The following is a 19,282-nucleotide window of genomic DNA, read 5'->3' on the forward strand; positions in this document are numbered from 1 at the left end:
TCTAGTCTCTTAATCCGAACAAACAAGGGTCGCTGTGAGAGCAACAGAAATACGCAGAAATGCGGCAAGCTGGGCACACAGAGGATCAAGAACTTATAAGCAACGAACACACAAAGCAAACAGAAGACTTTCGTGTGCTAGTACAAGGGCCGCTCTGTCCTCGTTACCTGCATGAGCCAGCTGTGTTTGCAGCCCATCGACCCAACTTATCGATTGAATATCGATAGATCTTTCTTGACCTGTGTACTGAGAGATGAGAATAAAAACAGCGTAAAAATAAAGCTAGAAGGGGGGTGAGCATGTCCGGAGATGAATACCCTCCTTGTTAGGGCCTTATGTCCTCACAAAAATCGAAAGTCGTTCATCGAGCTCTTCCATCTAGAGGCTCTCCCTAAGCCAGATACACCCTTCGTATTTTAATCTCTTGCCCTTTTCTTCCTCCCCTTTTCAATCTTTAAGACTCCGCAACCGAAATCGGCGATCGCGATCAACGAAATTGTTCAGGGTTTCCTCCAACTTTCGTCGTTAATTAAACTTGATGATGAATCACTAATCTAATTAGAGTAGGCTCTTTAATCTTAACTAATAACTAATAACGAAAATCCAAGTCCGAGAGGAGGAAATGGTATTCGAGGAATCTAGTCAATATAAAAGGGGTGGGTGGGCGCTAGGCGTGCTCGAATCCACACGTGCAGGTATCTGTAGGTATATTTACGTATGCTCTTCGTGGGGGTGTACAAGACCGTGACCGCCCGAGGCTCTCTCATCTCGTAGAAATTCCCTCTCTGGCAGCATCCCCACCCCTTTTGCTTGGATTCGCTCCCCCTTTCCCTGGCAGCCTCCCTCTCTCCCTCTCCCAATCTTTGTCGTGGTTTTGCTCATGATCTTCCTTTTACCGCAGTACCGAGGCACCATCGCCGGACATTATGGTACCTACGTGTACGGCATTATGCACCTCCCTCCCACAGTTATAATTCCGCGATACAAACTCCATAATCCAGTCACCGTATCCTCCAGCATCTCGACTGTACTAGGTCGTAATGCCTCATGAAGGCTCGCGATCATTCTGTAGATTGTCGATGATGGACGATGATACATCTCGTGCGACTAGATGGATTCTAAGCAAATTCTACTACTCTGAAGATGAAAGAGGGGAGCCAAATTGCTACGATAATGTGCTTGGAAGTGAATGTATCGATCTGAGATGGTCTATTCAATTACGAGTGCGGAGATATGCAAATGAAATGTTACAGAGGCTTAGATATACCACAAATAGAGATGGTTAGGGGGTAGGATACTTATTGGGGTATAACTAGAGTTTTTAGGAGTATTTCTAACTAGAGATTATAGGAGTATTTCTAACGATTTTCTAGAGCTAGATCAGAAAATAGTGCACAGATAGGCCATAACTTGAGCAAGCTGTGGGGGATTTTATTCCTTAATTAATTATTACCTTAAAAATAAGATTCAACAGAAAGAAGACTGATGAGAATTTTCGTAATAATAATAAAAGTTTGCTTATATCAATTGAGTATGAAGAAGAAACCCCAGTATTTCCTTTATCAAAAGTTTCTTTAAAGAGAGGGACTGCAATTTTTAACGATGTTTTCGCAGGCAGTTCTTAATGATAAGCCAAAAAGATAATCACACGTTTCCTCAGTTATAATCTAGTGTGTTCTGAGTTCTAACTACTTTTCTAACTACAATAATAGTTCTAAAGCAGAACAAAAAAATATAGAAAATATTTCATAAAACTATAAGTATCGTGTTTATTTGTTTAAAGAGGCTAGAAGGCAATTCTATAAAATAGTGTCAGAAAATTTCTCTGAATTAAGGAAACATATTAATTTGGTTAAACTAAATTGTATTTGCCGTAATTAACAATAATGAGCACGTAAATTATGAATTATTATTATCAAACAAGAGCTTGAGTTTACAGCAAAAGCCTGAGCTTTTGTTGTCTGGTTATAAACTACAATAATAGTTTCAAAACAGAGCGAACAAATACAGAAAGTATGTCATAAAATTAAAAATGTGGTATTTGTTTTCATCAAAAGACTATTGGGAAATATCACTTAGACACTGCTAGATTGCATTTTGCTTATTAAGATATTGTAATTTGAAGAACTAGAAATTAAATCACGAATTGCTAAACTTAAACAATCCATAATTTTATTCAGAAAAGTATACACCACCTCTAGAATACCTCATTCGCAACAGAAACTATTACGAAAAACTGAAAATATTGTAATTTGCTTATAGATTAAGCTTCTTGAATTTGAACGCCAGGCTTGTCCTTGCCCACCTATAAACATACTAACTAACTGTCAAACTGAAACAAAGCTTTTGTGCACACTGAAAAGTATGAGCGACCTGTGGAATAACTAACTTTTAGAGTGCAGAAAAAGTTATGTATTCTGCAGGATAAGAGCAATACATCAATGTACATTATACAACCAATTATTGCTTGTACAGTGTACATAAAAATAACTTTTTGTTGCCGGACTTTAAACTAGAATAATAGTTTCTAGGCCTAGAAGGCAATTTTATTAAAAAAGTGTCACATAGACACTCCTAAATGATACTTTACTTATTAAGAAATTGTGATTGGAACAACTAGCACTTAAATCATGAATTACTAAAGTCAAACAAACCATACGTTTACTCAGGAAAGCGTAAGCGACCTGTAGAATACATAACTTTTCTGCGCTCTAAGTAATAATTGCTTGTACAATCTACATAAGACTAAACTCTTGAGTTGTCTGATTTTAAAACACTTGACTCTAATTTACCCATAGCACGAACAACTGTACCTGGTCTAATTTGCGTGACATTCAAACATCGTGCGTATGTACATTGTACACTCATTTACAGAGCGACACGGTATGTGGTAATTTACCTCCCCCAGAGTCTTTTTTCTGTATGTCAGGAAGCTCATTAGTCAGTAAAGTGTCGAACGTTTGTAGGAACTGCTATACTAGAAAAAGCTACTGTTCAGTGATCATTAGCTGAAATTCACTTCTTTAACTAGGGGAGCGTAATTGTCATACCAACACCTTGTAATATCGAGCGGCTTGTAACTCGCCAACGTATTAAACAAGGGAACTAAAGTGCGTGTTTATTGTGCACGGCTCAATGTGTTACAAATACATTCGACCAAGTTTACATAACACTCGACGCTCTGGGAAAAATTTATGTCAGTTATACTCTAAGGGGCCTGTCATGAATCGATTTTCTCGTCCAATCGTATCGGAAGCGCATCTATTTCTTTTTATTTTGTGATAAGAATTTCCAACGGAACAATTGTTCCTGGAAATTTATTGCCGAGGCCTATAAAACAAAACATTAATAAATAAAATAAACCTAGTTCGTACAAAATAAATGTAAATAATATAACATGATATAATAAAAAATTAAAGATTTAATATTGGTAAAACTAGAACAAGGGTTTTCGGATTATTTCTATGCAGGGGTTGAACTTATTTCAAAGATAGAAAACAGTGTCAATAGTACCACAAATTTCGAAAAATAACAGAAAAATAGTCAACATTAAAATTTATTTTTAACGTCTAATATTGAAATTTAACTATCGAAATTGTTGGAAAACAATGTCTCATTTGAAATTAGTAAAATTTTGATTGTCATTATTGGTACCCTTGACAGAAAATGGTCAGTATAAACATTAGTAAGAATTCGATCCCTGAGAATATAAAATGTACAAGAACATAAATTTTTAAAAAAGATAGATTATTAGTCCTAAATTCCTACACATATGTTTTTATCTTTTAAAATCCAGGAGAGTCAGGGAACCATATCAATAATGTTGTTTGCAGTGTAACGAAAAATGGATCTTTGATTTCATGGAACATCAATCTGTAGCACCTCGAACACGTGGATGAGAAACAAGGGGGCTCGAGTTTTCGGGTGCACACAAGGTTCGTTGTGTAAGCAACATCGAAGCGGAACATCTGCCAATCTGACATCACCTGGCTTTGACTTTCCTATTTCTAGCAATTTATTACCCTTCAACCTTCGACAGCCTGAGGAAACAAAAGTGTTCCGTGACGCTTAAATAAAAAATGCAAAAAAAAAAATGCTCTCCGGCGCCGCCACCTTTGTTTTTTTCTGGCGTTGTCCCTAATTAAACGATAGCATCTTAATTGTCGCTCGCTCACTTCGGCAGCAAACCTCAATTTTGTGCGTGTATTAACTATTTGTTTAAGTGTTCGTTAGGTTCCTGATGGCATACGCTGTAGAGTTTCGGGTGTCCCAACGTGTCATTACCACCAGGAAATTCACATAACAAAAGTTCATAAGATAAAATATTGCAGTAAAAAAATGAATTTATTACCATTCAGGTTTTTATTATTATTTAGATGGAACCAGAAAATTTACAAGTCTGAGTTGTGGGGAAACAATCTATTGCTGGATAATTTCTTTCCGATGATATTGAAAGGATTTAATGCACTATTTTGGGTAACCGTTATTCCTTTTTTGATCCCAGATGGGGGTTTGCGTGATCGAGGAAACTTCTACATTTTGGGATATCGAGGAGACACAATTGTTGTGCAGTGTGGCAAGTTGGCGGGCAACGGTAAATGGGGAAATACAGGTGCTTGATAACCCTGATCAATGGTTGAGGAGGTGGTGGATGAAAGACATCGAAAAGAGTCAAACGTTCGGCTGCCCCCAAGTCAAACGCTTTTTTTTTCTTCTCTTTTGTTGCTTCGAGTCACTTCACCGGAAACTAAACCGATGTCGGGTCCTCCTCACGCGAAACCCCTTTGTCCTCAAGAGAGGGAAAATATCATGGCTCCCTTGGAACCACATGACGATCTGACCCGTGTTTTGCAACCGAAACCTGGTATTCAAGATTCATGCAATTAGACCCCTTCAATTATCTTGTACACGTCTCGTTATTTATTTTATTGAATGCTCTTCTTTACTTTCTGTGCAGCGAGACGAGGGAGGCATAAGGCAAAAAGCAATGAGACCGGACGCTTAAAATATTTAAAACCCCAAAAATGAATTTAAAAAGACTTTCTGTAAATTTTCTTTTGAAATTCACAAAAGAATCGATTTCCGATCATTTCAGAAACAGGAAGCATTTGTGGGTGCTGGCCGTTTTGAGCACAAATGAAAGTTTTACCTTTTTCAATCTTGCCCACTATCTTGCTGTAATATTGTGACAGTGATGTGAAATATTAACTGAGAATTCGATCAAGCTCTGGGAAAAAGTTCAACAGTTTGCTCTCAAAAATTAGGATGATGAAATTAAGAGTAAACACATCCACCATTAGAAAAAGAAACGTCGACCTTGGTTGAAGTTTTATAATTGTTAAGGACCAATTTTAAAAATTTATGGTTAAAAAAGATTTGATAGCATGAGGAATATTGGAAACCTAATCGTTTTGAACTTGAGCAGGCGTTTTTGATGATTTGAGCCCGGAGCTTGAATTGGAAATTGGTTGCTAGCGCGAAACTAACGATTGCTAAGCGGAAGAGTGAGGTAAACTGTAAAGAATGAGGAAGATGGGGTTGGGAGGTATTCTCGAAGACAACGGTAATAAGTGAAGAGGGAAGAGAAGAGAGAAGAGAGCGCGTAATTTACGTGCAACATGGATCCGGGCGGCGTTTAATCTGGCGAAGGAGCTGGCGATTATGAACGCGAAGAGGGCCTCTTTGTGATATCAATTAAGTATGATTTACCCCCTCTCCTGATATTTGCCTCTTCGCCGACCCCCACTTTTCCCTTTCACCCCCGGCTAACTCACTCCCTTATAATTTCCTCCCAACCGTGAGAAACTCGTTCGTAACACGCACGTATAGGGGAATCCTCTTTCTCTTTCCTCAATCTCACACTTCTATCTATTTCTACCAATTCGCGGAAATTTACCCCGACGATTAGCAGACAACGTTCCTTTTATTTAACCGACTCTGCTGTAATTATATTAATCTCTTATGTCTTCCAGCGAGAAGAAACTGTAGCAAAGTCGGTTTATACATTCATATTTGAAAAAAAATTTAAATAACATTCTTGTAATCAGAGACAAAAATACACATAATGCCAATTATTCTTTATCAATGTGTATTCTAACATTCCCTTTTTCTCCTAATTTTCATCATTTGAATAATTATAATTTTAGTTGTAAATCTTATCTGAGATCGAAAAAATGATCAAAGATAGTGCATTAAATTCTTTAATTTCTTCTTCTTTGAATAAGTATAATTAATATGCATAAAAAGCCACACTGCCCATCCACTGCTTTGTCTCAATATTCCATAATGTAGGAGCATCCACGATTATAAAAACCATGATTTAAGAACGAAAAGGAATCACGGTAGCCCAATATAATACATTAAATCTTTTCAATATCATCGAAAAACTAAATTTTCGGAAATCTCATTTTCCCCTACATTGAATTTCCAGCAATGATAGTGAAATAAATTTGTTCAATATCATCGGAAACCAATGTTCCAGGAATCACGTTTTCCCCTACTTTGGATAATTTGAGTGACCATAATTAAGATGAAGAAAATTGAAAGGAGGCAATTGAAATCACAAACAATAATCGAAAGCTATTTGCAAGTGTGCTTTAAAATTCAAGTTTGTAGTGTAATACTGAAATAATTGCCAAGAATTTAAGCTGAATCGATAATAAATCAATCTACGTTATGCACGACACGTTTCTGTCCAGAGACCGGTTCATACCGCATCCGGTGACCGGTGAGTTAAGCTACTATAAAAAAAAAATAGGTGAGACAAGATGATTTCCGTGCGATGAGAGCGACTCATCGCCAGGATTTCAAAATGGACGTATAGGTAGAGCATGTAACTTTATTGATTATATTAACACGAGGACATGACTTTAACATGGAAACTTGCCATGTAACAGCATTTTATCCGACATAATATAATTTAAACAAAACGATCTTTAATACTCTAATATTTATATTACAATATAATTTAAGGAATAAAGAAAATAACGTTCCTAGGACTGTTTTATTATGAAGCAAAATTCAATTTAGTATTTTTGATCAATAGATCAAAAATGTTAAAATTACTTCACAGATCCAGTTTCAAAGCATAATTTTCAATTTTCAAACATAAAAATCGCAAAGAGATATCTAGGCTAAAAGAAGCTAATTTGGAGAAAAAAATAAAACAAATAGGTAAACTGCAAATTATATTGACATAAAAGTTGTGTATTGTCGCCAAGTGCTTTCCGTTACTGAAGATAGTAAAACATATTTCAAATAATTCGATACAAAAAGTACATAAAATTTTTGTATGTAAAGAGTTTTTGCCTTGTGATATAAATATTTGAAAACTGATGCTTTCAATAGATAAAAATATTATCCTAAATTCTAGATTTATTGATGACAGAATAAACATAGTATTACACTTATTACAGTGTTAGGATTTAGAAACAAAATTTCCGATATTTATTTTCCTAGATTCACAATTTGTAATAATCAAAATAAGTTTCCAAAAAGTTCCTTATTCCAAGCCTGGCTGAAAATCCATGCTGGTCATTCACGAAATACAATCGATTAATTTTAATAAGGGTACACAAAAAGGTTGTACTTGGATCCAATTTTTTTCGGTTCAAATTATTTTATCGAGAAGAGAGAAATAATTGCGTACGTCCAAACGAACACGATGATCGTTTGGCAACCATATTTACGTCTTTCGACCAATCGAAACGCGACTCGACTGATGGTAAGTTAATGGCTTCGAGTTCTCATTGGGCCCATTATAATGTCGTGGTTCTTGGTAAGGAAATTTTGACGCTCGGCTGCATTAAACGATCATTAATTAATAATTATCCACCGTATTCGATTTTTTTCAGTAAAAAAGGTCCAAAAACTTTTTACCGTCGAACCCACACATCGATTTAGATCATTGAGATATCGATCGATACAGTGAATATTGCATTAAATCGAAACGATTGAATTTGAGAATTATGTAAAACTCAATGCAGCACTTACAAATAAGTCTTCATCATTAAATTTTCTCTTGCGGATTATGGTTTTCTCAGAACGAACGCACTTAAGCGACTTTCTCTCAATTATAGAGGGTCGTTATCAAATTTTATTTCCAGTAAATGATATTTTATTTATATTATGCTTCTGTAATGAAGTATAATATTACTCTTAAATGAGCACCCAATAAAATATCGTCAGAATTAATTCTAAACCTGGGAATCTCTTCTAAAAGAATCAGATTTTAGAGCTATAAAGGATAAGCTAAAAAAAAATTAATTAATACCTAGAAGCATGCAATCTTTTTAAACTCACTATTGCTATTCTTTCATCCTCACAAACATGAACGTCCAAGAGCTGATTAACTCACCTGTAACAAAAAGGAAAACATTTCATTAGGAATTTGAAAAATAAAATTGATTGCAAGAGATAATGAATTTCAATCTAGGACCTGATTAATATATTATACTTTCCTCGACATGAGGTCGATTTGACATGGGCAGATGTTTCTTTTCCACGGCAATGTATAACATCGAGTAAATTCCAGATCTAACAAACTGTGCTCGTCAAGAGGACAAAGAATGCAAGTGGCAGAAGTCTACTCACTAAAAAAAAGTGGATAGGAAGTATTTTTTGCCCTGACGTCGAACTGTGCCGACGGCTACCCGTTGGGGTGGCTAATGACAAAATCAATGCGACATAATTAGACATGGCGGCTAACTCTACCTACCAACCTACGTACCTACACGCTACTACTATCTTGTATTTGCCAACGTGTCTGTGAACAACCTAGACGTCCTAGACGACAGTTCCGTGAATTATTGTAAAAACATCCCTCGATTTGATCAATACGGCTTTGTTACCCTTTCGTGCTAACTTTCTTCTACTCATTGCTCATTTTTATCAAATCACCGCTCACCAAAAACAAGCTATTCGCAATTCTTAATCCTTCGTGTTTTGTTTAAATCAATATGGGTTCTTTAATTGACCAATTCTTTTTTTATAATTTGTGTATAACATGTAATATTGTTAGAAGGATGTACACATTAAATATGAGCACAAACTTCGGACACAAAATGTTTTTGCTTCTACAAATTTGAAGACCAAATACAGTAATTATGAAAATAATACTGTTGCTAAAAGGATGCACATATCTAGTTTCATGTAGTCAATTTTATTTTCAGTTCAATCTATAATTGGTTTTGATGTTATTTGTGAAGTATTTTGTATTTAAAAAGCCGCTACGGCAGATCTTTTAGAAATCTCTTAACCATTTAAAATCAACAACCTTCATTACAACCATTTGACTTAGGCAACTCAAATTATCCTACCAAGCTAGAAAATTTCCCATTTATTTAAAGACTTTAAAAGGGCATTCGTTAAAGCATTGTTTAATGAGAAAAGAGCCGTTAAAGAGCTGCTATTTTTCAACTCGAACGTGCAACCAAGGTAACTAAAGTGCTAGATCCTCCCGCGCGATCCTACAGTGCCTCATTAGCTCGTTGCTTGGTAAACATTGGCTGGTTTAATGGTGGCACGCACTCATGCTCGCCTTTTCATACCTCGTGCCAATCCCCTGGCGCATAACCCTTTATGGAAAACACACCACATACAGTTGTGGGCCAAACTTACGTCTATACTCTATCTGGTGCTTAGACCCCATGGCAAAATGCCGTGTGGAATTTCCAAAGAAATTTTTTTTTATTGAGAGGTCTCATGGTCAAATCATAAAAGGATAGCGTCTTATTGACTATTTTAGATCAGAAGAAAGGAGTGTCTTAATATTCCATTGGAGCTTAATGGCCTAGCAATTAATCGACGACTAGGAGGCTAATCGACTCTGTGTGTCCAGTTAAGCGATCAGTTAGTATTAGTGACAACCTCACCTTTCGCGATGCTTTGTGTAGACTCAATATATCTGACTTTGACCTCCACAAAAGAAACTAACTAAAAAGCTTTCAAACGCCCTTCCCGTCATTAGAAACTGTGTGGATAATTAATAAGTGGACAAAGGTTTTTTTTCATTAATTATAATAATTGCACGAGTAATATGTACCTTACTCCATTTTTTAGACCTTCATCTTAACAGGGCTGTAATCAGTTAGCTCGTCAATCAAAATGCACGTAAATCGAAGATAATTATTATCAGGACGCTTACGTGTCATAAATATTGAAGAGATAAACGATTCGCAGATTCAGATTGCCTAATATGAGTCGCAGACTCTTATGCGAGTTTCAACGTGGATTATAATTTAAATTGCAGGACAAATTTAATTGCACATTTTTTAAACCTATTTGTAATAAGAGGCACAAGCTAATCTCATGAATTAAAGAGCAGACTATCCGGGCTCTTAAATAATTTAGAGACTTTTCCGCAGAGTCGAGAACGATTATCGAGCGCTGTACAATCGTGCCGCGATTCAAAGTTTCAGACTTGACTCTAATTAGTTTTAACCTGGTTGGCAAGGAGCGACATAGAGCTGATAAATATTTCACTAAACAAATCTCTTTACGTTCATTTTTAATTTATTTCTATTATTTAAATTTTGTAATTCTTTACAGGTCCTTACGAGAGTATTGGGATTGTGTTCCTATGTACCGAGTTATCGATACAGGAAATGTTACTACACGAGGGTGAAGCCAGACTGATCCGAATGATGACCCTCAGACCGGATGACACTGACCACAAAGCTTGATAGGAATATAGAAGTCTTAAAAAAAGCAACTCTTTTCAGTTATTTGTTTACTATGCTAAAATTCTAAGAGTTTGTCCTCGAACTATAATGAAAAATATACCTACTATAGACAAAAATATCGACAAGTCTATAAATGTCAAGACATTTGCTGTCTGACCTGCTTGTATATTGAACACTTAAAGAATAATTACAAAACTTTCCTCTTTGGCAAGTGTGGGGTTCACAAACTGAAATTATTAGAAAATGGATAGTTCTAGTTGCGAATACTGATTAGTGGTCATTTCATCTTTACGAGATCTTAATATTTAAAGACTAGGATACCATAAATAATTTATTTTAATGAAAATTATCTGACATAAATCGTGACACTCTGAATCCTGGCTTCCTGAATCCTGGTAGTCTGAATCCTTAAACTCTCAAACCTAACACTAATCCTCGTGTCACTTTTAAACCCATTTTCCAACTATCTTATTCCGTATAATTTTTAAGTATAGATCCCGAGCGAAGTGCAGCCAAACGCAAAGAGGAGATTGCATCTATATATATACTGCTTGCACAGTAAAGTACGTGACAGCGAGGCACCAATTACGCAATTGCAGTAACTACAGCGTCAAAGTGTAACTTTAATATTTTTTTTCCATGTACTTCGGTACTTCAGGTACACTAAGGTGACTTTACGAAGGACGAAGTATGAAATTATTGTCTATAAAAACCTTAAGTAAAAACATGCTAAAATCACAAGTTGCATTTGGTGCAATTCCCTGAAAAAATCGATCAGTAAAATTAATAGACAAAGGAAATTATTTATGGACAGTTCGAGGTAAAGATCGATATGTACTGCTCTTTAATTTCCACTCTTGTGATGCCCTAGGTGCCGCTAGACTATACTACTCATTTCTTATTTAAGAAAGCTTTGTTAAACAATTTACTATCACTAATTTTGTAATTTAGAATAACATTAAACGGTTGCAAAAAACATTTCATTGGGAGACTAAATCCTCTTTAAAAAGTGATAAATAACATGGTGTAGTAAAGGACGCAAACTTAGGTTTAGGAATATTTCAGGAGTTTAAGGAAAGGCTGTGGTTGCAAAATGTCTTCTAGACTGGATTTTATGGAACGAGAAGTCGACACGCGAAGGGTTTTGCCCTTGTTTGAGGCCATCTATTAGTAGGAATGTATAGCTAATTAAAATCAGTATAATGACCCGCTGAATCGATTACACGAGCAAGCCTTTTGTGCCGAGATCGGCCACTGGTGACAAGGCTTTATGTCCCGTTTAACGACTCATACATCTTTTATTGTACAGTGCTTGTGATGCGGGCTCATTGTCTGGTGGAATTATTACTAATTGGTATTCGTCCTTCGGATAATCGCACACATTGTCGCTCATCTCATGACTATTCTTACACAACTATCCTCTTTCCAAAACAAATTGGCAAATGGGGAATTTTGTTATTCGTGAATATAAACGGATTCATGAATATAAGCAGATTCGTACAAATATGAATCGTATAACAACTTGAAAGAGAAATGATTGCAGGTGTTTATTTTTGAAAAATTGTCTCTTAAAAAAGGAATGGGTATTAATAGAGCGATGTACTCGCCTCTAGATACAACGCCAGGCTATTCAATTATTCATCTACTCTATTACATCCACAGTTCCGAGTTACTGTACTGCACGCAGATCTTCTCTTTGAAGGATCCACTCGATTTATGCCGCAACACCAGTAATTTCAGCCTTAGCGTATTATTGGCGAAGGGACAAGATATAGTTAAAGACGGAGACAATAGAAAATTTTTTTTTCCAACTTGGATTGAACCCTTTTTTCCCCTATTGCAATGAATCACGCGTTGAATTTTTTATAGAGATGGGAAAATAGTGAGAAGGAAGAAAGTAATTAGAAAATGTGAAACAATAGTTAATTCTGTAATTTTAAAGAACTGTAAAAAAAATCGATTGGGACAGTAGATCTTATAGATGAAGTGATAAGCTAAATAGGAAAGGGATTGGAAATGGTGTAGCAAAGGGTGAAGATAGTTGAGTCATCAGGAAAAACGTTTCCTGATTAGATTACAAAACTATCAAATACAATCTATCGAATACGAAACTATTGAGGACAAAAATATTGAAGACAAGACTATCGAATATGAAACTATTGAATGCAAACTATCTCTAACTTTTTTGATTGGGATCCTTTTAAACAGTTGAAACAAAACATTTGATTGGGGGAGTAGATCGTTTAGATGAAGTGATAAACACAATAGGAAAGGTAATTCTCAAGAGCGATCTAAGAGTTGGAAATGGTGTAGAAAAGGGCGATAGTTGGGTGATCAGGAAAAACGTTTCCTGGATAGATTCGAAGGAAGGGTCGAATCGTGGATTGGGGGTCCAAGGGAAGTTAAGATTATCCGGTTGGTCGGCACGAGGGGGTAAAAAGAATGTCGGAATCAGGGTGGCGCGTTTCGAGTCAGTTATCAGAAGCAAGATCTCCTTCGGTTCCTCGAGTAAGCCTACCTTCGAAGCACTTCCTACCTGTTTAACATTCTTTGACACCTGCTTGGAAATTAAAAAAAGTTACGACTCCCCAGAAAATATCCCGTGAAGAATACAAGGGTCCGGATCATTTCTCTGTTACAAAGTATCAAAACAATCTAATTGGAAAAATGAAGGTAAACGTTTTCCATAAAAGATGAAGAAGAGATTTAAAAAGTGTTTGGAACACCCAATAAGCTTTCAGGTAATGCATGACGTAAAAAATTATGTGGGTTATTAGAAGCGCTCGAATTCGCATGGAGATTTATCCAAGAGAGTGGAAAACTGCAGAAAACCAAAACTCCAGGTTACCGAAGAGTTTGAATGTAATTTGATTAGCATCGAGAAACACGTGCGTGGTGTTTTTCAGGCTTTATTCTCGCGGAGATATATTGACGTGGGATCGAATTAATTAATTCGTATGGGATTAATTGGCACTGGTCCTATCGCGACAGTAGAATCAAGGCGTTTTCCTAATGCGGTTTAAGTCGAGTTGCAGAGTCATCCTGGCGAGATCCGTTTGCAGGGCTTGCCCATTCTGGCTCGCTACCTACGCAATCAGGATTTTGAATCTCTCGCGGATCTTATAGAAGAAATCTTGCCGCGAATCGCTGTCGGCGTGGGTGAGAAATGTTACAGCTCACAAAACGGCCAACATCGACTTTTCATTGCCAACCAACAATGAACTTGCCTCCCTCACTCAGAAAAATTTACACTGGAACCAAAAACCATTTCACTGGACCAAAAAAATTCATCAATCAAAAGAAATTTATTTTTAAATCAAACAATCTTTTTTTCTGAACTCTCAACGGATGATTTCACTATTTGAAAAAAAGATACTTTAAAACAATCAACTGAATCGTTAGGAAAAGAAAGTTGAGAAGGAATGTGAATTAAAAAAATGAATTAGATCTAATTAGGGTCTAGAGTCCAAGAACTATGCAGAATTGTAGATGGTGAAACGGACATTCGAAATTCATCGGGCAAGTCCAACCGCTAATTTGCCGCTTCCAATGTGCCATTAATTCATCGAGTAAATACATACTTCTGTGACCATGACAGCAGGTCTAGAACACCCGATGATTAATTTTCTCGCTTTAAATATCAACGAGTAATTAGAAACATGCTTATATTCCAAGTTGATCGATACAAAAGTGTAATTAACTCGATTAATTTCTAAGAACCCATTTAATCGAGGCCTCTTTGCTCAGGTCAGAATTCTTAATTCCCAACCAAGGCTTAAGACTAAAATTTCAGCAAATTGTCTTCACTTCTGGGAATGTTTATATATAATTATGAATTTAAAAAGTAGTTCTAATTTAACCAGAGAATTGAATTTTCAACCTGAAAAGATAAATTTTCAACAACAAAAATTGATATTTGCGGTTTTACCCAAGAAAAGATTTTGGTTTTAAATTAAAAAAAAGCAGATTAATTAAAGCAAGAAAGACGAATTTTTAACAAAATAGTTGAATCTTAAAATGGAACAGATTTATTTTAAAGAAGAATAATTTATAGTTAATAAAAAAATCCACTAAAGATATTGAATTTTCCACAGAGAGACGAGCTTTCTAACAAACCGTTGCAATTGTGAACCAAATAATTGAGTTTGTATCGAAAAAAAATGAATTTGCAATCAAGAAAAATGATTTTCTACTAAAAAAACAACAGCTTTAACAAATTACATCAATTTTAAGTCAATAAATGACTTTTTAAATTAAAATGGATCTCTTTTAACCACAAATAAAATATCTTCATTTTGAAAGAAAAAAATAATTTTACAGCAAAAGAACAAGGAATTTTTTAACAAACTGTTGAATTTTTAAGCCAAAAAGCTAACTTCTACAAAAAAAAAAGGTGAATTTTAAACTCGAAAATATAAATTTTCAATAAAAACGTTAATTTTCTGCTAAGAAACATGAATTTTAAATAAATGACATTAATTTTTTACCAATTAGATTAATTTTAATCCAAATAGTTGAATTTTTAACTAAAGAGGACAACAACAAAAATTGAATTTTCAACCCGTACATATAAATTTTCAACAAAAAAGTTAAATTTTCAACTAAATGGAAATTTTCGATTTAAAAAAATTTAATTTTGAAAAAATCAACTCTTTTCAAAGCAGTTCAATTTTCAATTTAAGAAGAGCAAATTTCAACGAAAAATCTAGTAGCTGATATTTCAACTAAAAAAAATGTTTTATTTTATAACCAGGAGTTTAATTTAAACAAAAAAAGTTAAGTTTCCAACCCAAAAATAAAAATTTTCCATAAAAAAAAGTTAGTTTTAAAACAAAAATTTGAATCTTAAACTGAAAAGGCGAATTTTCAATCGTGGATATTAATTTTCTACTCAGAAAGATGAATTTTTTAACGAATTACATAAATTTTAAACCAAATAGTTAAACTTTTAATCTATAGATAGGAAACTGTGGAACATTAAAATATAATAGTTGAATTTTAATTATAAAAATTGATTTTCAGTATAAAATAATAACAAATTTTCTAAAGAATTGTTGAATTTTCAAATCAAAGAGATGTATTTGCTAAAAAAAATTTAATTTTCAAATTGTAAATATAAATTTCCAACATAAAAGTTAATTTTTAAACAAAAAGTTGAATTTTTAACTAAATAGATATTTTTTTGATTGAAAATATTAATCTTCAAAAAAAGCAATTCACTTTAATCAAAGCAGATCAATTTTCAACTAAAAGAGGCGAATTGTTAACCAAAACTCTGATAGTTGATATTTCAATTAAACAAAATTTTTTATTTTTAATCCAGAAGATTAACTGAACCAAAAAATTGCATTTTCAACCTAATATTTAAATGCCTAATTATAACTGTTTAATTCTCAATCAAAAACGAAGTTAAAAAAAATACATAAATTTCAACTAAAATGTTTAATTTTAAAATAAAAAATTTAAAGAAAAACGGTATAATTAATTTTATAGTTAAAAAATTAATTTTCAACCTTAATAACATTAATTTTTAATCCAAAAAAATCACTAGTTAAAACAAAAATTAATTCATATTCAAAAACAAAAAAAACTTTTTAGGCAAAACTATTAAATTTTTAATCAAAACGATATCTTTTCAACAAAATTGTTGAACCTTTTCATCCAAAAATTTAACAGCAGACTTTTCAAGCGAAAAAAAATTTACTTTCAATACAAAATAGTTGGATTATCTCATTATTTTTTAACAATTCAGTTCACATTCAAGTGAAAAAAAGAGTTAAGACTGAAAAGTAATAGTATGAATAAACATTGAAGTAATTTAGTCATTTTTTGAATATATATGGCCATAAAACTGGAAATTTTACTTAATACCAGTACTAGTTCCTGAATAAATTAAAAAACTCTAAATGTATTTACTTAACGGAATTTGTGACTCCTTTTTTATTTTTTCCCTTATTATTTCGTAAATATATAATATAATATTTAATACTAACACAGATATTGATAGTTATTACTAATATTATTAGATAAAGTACAAGTGATGCTGCAAAAATTATTAATTAAGAAACATGATATTTTTGATGTTTTGACCACGTAACTTGTGTAACTTTACGTAATTAATGCACAGACCCTTAGCTCAGGTCAGAATACTAAATCCTAAGGTGTTAAGATCCGAATTCCAAAAATCTTCCACACTTCTCGGAATGTTAATTTCTCGATTTTCAGGATAACTAATAAAGAACCTAAAGAAGTTGCATTTCCGAAAATACCTAATAAAACATTCTCACGCTTCTAAAAATGCAGGTTTTTCGGAATCGTAAAGCAGAAGGTAAATGGCAAATTTTCCTGGAAGCAGGTGTGTTTAGAAGAGTGTGAGAGAGACTGAGAGAAGAGGAGGGAGGGGGAGAGAGAGAGAGAGAGAGATTTCGAGTTTAGAGAAGAGACTGCAGGAGAGAGAACTCGAGCCCTTGAAAATGGCAGGTCACTCTCGGCCAGGTGCGCGGACCATGTCGTAAAGCTCGTAGTTGATCACATTGTTGTCTGTTCGCTAAGTACCCCACCGCACTATCCACGCTCTTCTTCTCTCAAAATTTCTGCCATTGTGTCTGCCAATGGGAACTGGACATCGCCACCAAACGAATCCATTGACGAATCAGGGTTCTTCTCAGAAAATCCCAGAACAAGGAGAGCTGGTTCTTTCATTGTCAGTGAAATCCATGGGGTCCATGAGATCCCATAGGATTCTGGTCCCTAAAAGTCCCGGACTATTGTAACCAAGTGTCCATTGCACCAATCCGAGATTTCTCCTACCTACAGGTAGACACCTGAACACCTGCATCAAGCAACTTTTTATTGCATTTTCCTTCATTATAAGAACCGGAGGCCTAAGTCCTGAACCTGAATCTTAAGACCTGGGTCCTAAGACTAAATCTCGAAAGCTCTGCTTTTCTTCTACCGCGAGATTTGCTCCCCAGAAAAAAATCGCGTATTTATTTACTATTCATCAAATAGTGGAGAACTCACGTCGATTTAATAATACCTTTAGGTTAAGGATATTTTCCTGGAAATAAACAAAAAATGGGGTAGAAATCTCGATCGTGTTCTTGAGAAAGGAATATCACCTGTGATATTCCCGCGATTGGGAAATTTGAATAATTAATAATGTGAATCGTTTTCCTGGTAGATAATTTAATATCATTCGAGAATCTCGGGTATAACTTTACTCAAGCAGAAGGCTTTTGTGTTATTTCCAGGTTTAGTCTGTCATTAATTTCAGTCCCATATGCCCAGCAATTAAGAATGAAAACGCCTTCAATGTTTCCCTCATTCTCGCTTTCTCGACCCCAATCATTTCAGAACAGGTATACATGCGCAAGGACAGATGTTTCTTTACGATTTTTTTCTCCACTTAACAAAAAAACAAAAAATAAACTATAAAATGGAAAGTCTAATTATAAGACTAAGGAAAATTTTCATTGTGACAAAAAATCATTTCTTTGAACTCAACAAGCTGTAGTTCAATCACAGGGTAAATAAAATTTAAAAAAGGGGGGAAATAGAGGAAAGATTAAAAATTAATTTTTAAATGTAGAAAAGAAGAAACAATCTTTTTTATAACAAATATCGCTTTTTTCAATAATTTAAAATGATTTGTTGAAGACTTTGCCATCAAAGAATTTATTTTGACAACTTGGATGTAGATTCAAGGAGATGATTACTGATATCTATTTTTTATCTTATTAATCGACTTTTTTTTTTATTTCATTTTTTACTCATTTTAAATTTTCTTCAATTTTCAACTATAAAGAATTTTCTTCGATTTTAAATAGCTGAATTTTCTACTTTTGAAACTTGAAGTAACAACTTTCTTCAAGTTTGAACAGTTGAAAATTTAATTTTTAATTTTAAATAATTGAACCTTCAATTGTTTAATATTGAGGAAAATTGAATTTTCAACTTTTGGAAATTAAATTTATTACCAACTAGTTGAATTTTCTATCAAATTATTCATTTTCATCTGATGAATATTCAATTTTTTTGAATTATAAACAGCTGAAATTTCAATTTAAAAAATAATTGAAAATGTAGGCTAAAACAACCAATTTTCTGAAAAATAGTTGAATTTTCAAATCGAAAATGTATATTTTCTACACAAAAGTTAATTTCCAACCAAAAAATTGAATGTTCATGAACATTTTTTAAATCAAAAAGTACTTATTTAATTGCAATTAAATAAGTACTTTTTGATTTAAAAAATGTTTCTAAACAAAAAACTACATTTTGTTAAAGCCTTTTAATTTGTTACCAAATAAATTAATTTTCAACAAAAAATTTACATTGTTAACAAAAAAATTAATTTGTTCCAAAAAGACAAATTTTCAACTAAATACATTAATTTTTTACCGAATAGTTGAATTTTTCACTAAAAAACCATTTTCAACTAGAAATGAAACAGTTGAGCTACTATTTAAAAAAATTAAGTTTTAATCAAAATTTTAAACTTTTAACTGAAAAAATTTATTTTGTACCAAAAAGACAAATTTTCAACTAAATACATTATTTTTTCACCAAATAGATGAGTTTCTGATTAAAAAGACAAC

At 33.8% G+C, this 19,282-nt stretch overlaps 1 protein-coding gene across 2 annotated transcripts in view; it reads right to left on the bottom strand.

The window, feature by feature from the left end:
• LOC117168752 (zinc finger homeobox protein 3-like) overlaps positions 1-19,282 on the bottom strand; it is a 78,398-nt gene that overhangs the window by 17,193 nt on the left and 41,923 nt on the right. The gene's annotated exons all lie outside the window — the stretch shown is intronic.

The sequence above is a fragment of the Belonocnema kinseyi genome, chromosome 3 (assembly GCF_010883055.1).
Source record: "Belonocnema kinseyi isolate 2016_QV_RU_SX_M_011 chromosome 3, B_treatae_v1, whole genome shotgun sequence".
NCBI lineage: Eukaryota > Metazoa > Arthropoda > Insecta > Hymenoptera > Cynipidae > Belonocnema > Belonocnema kinseyi.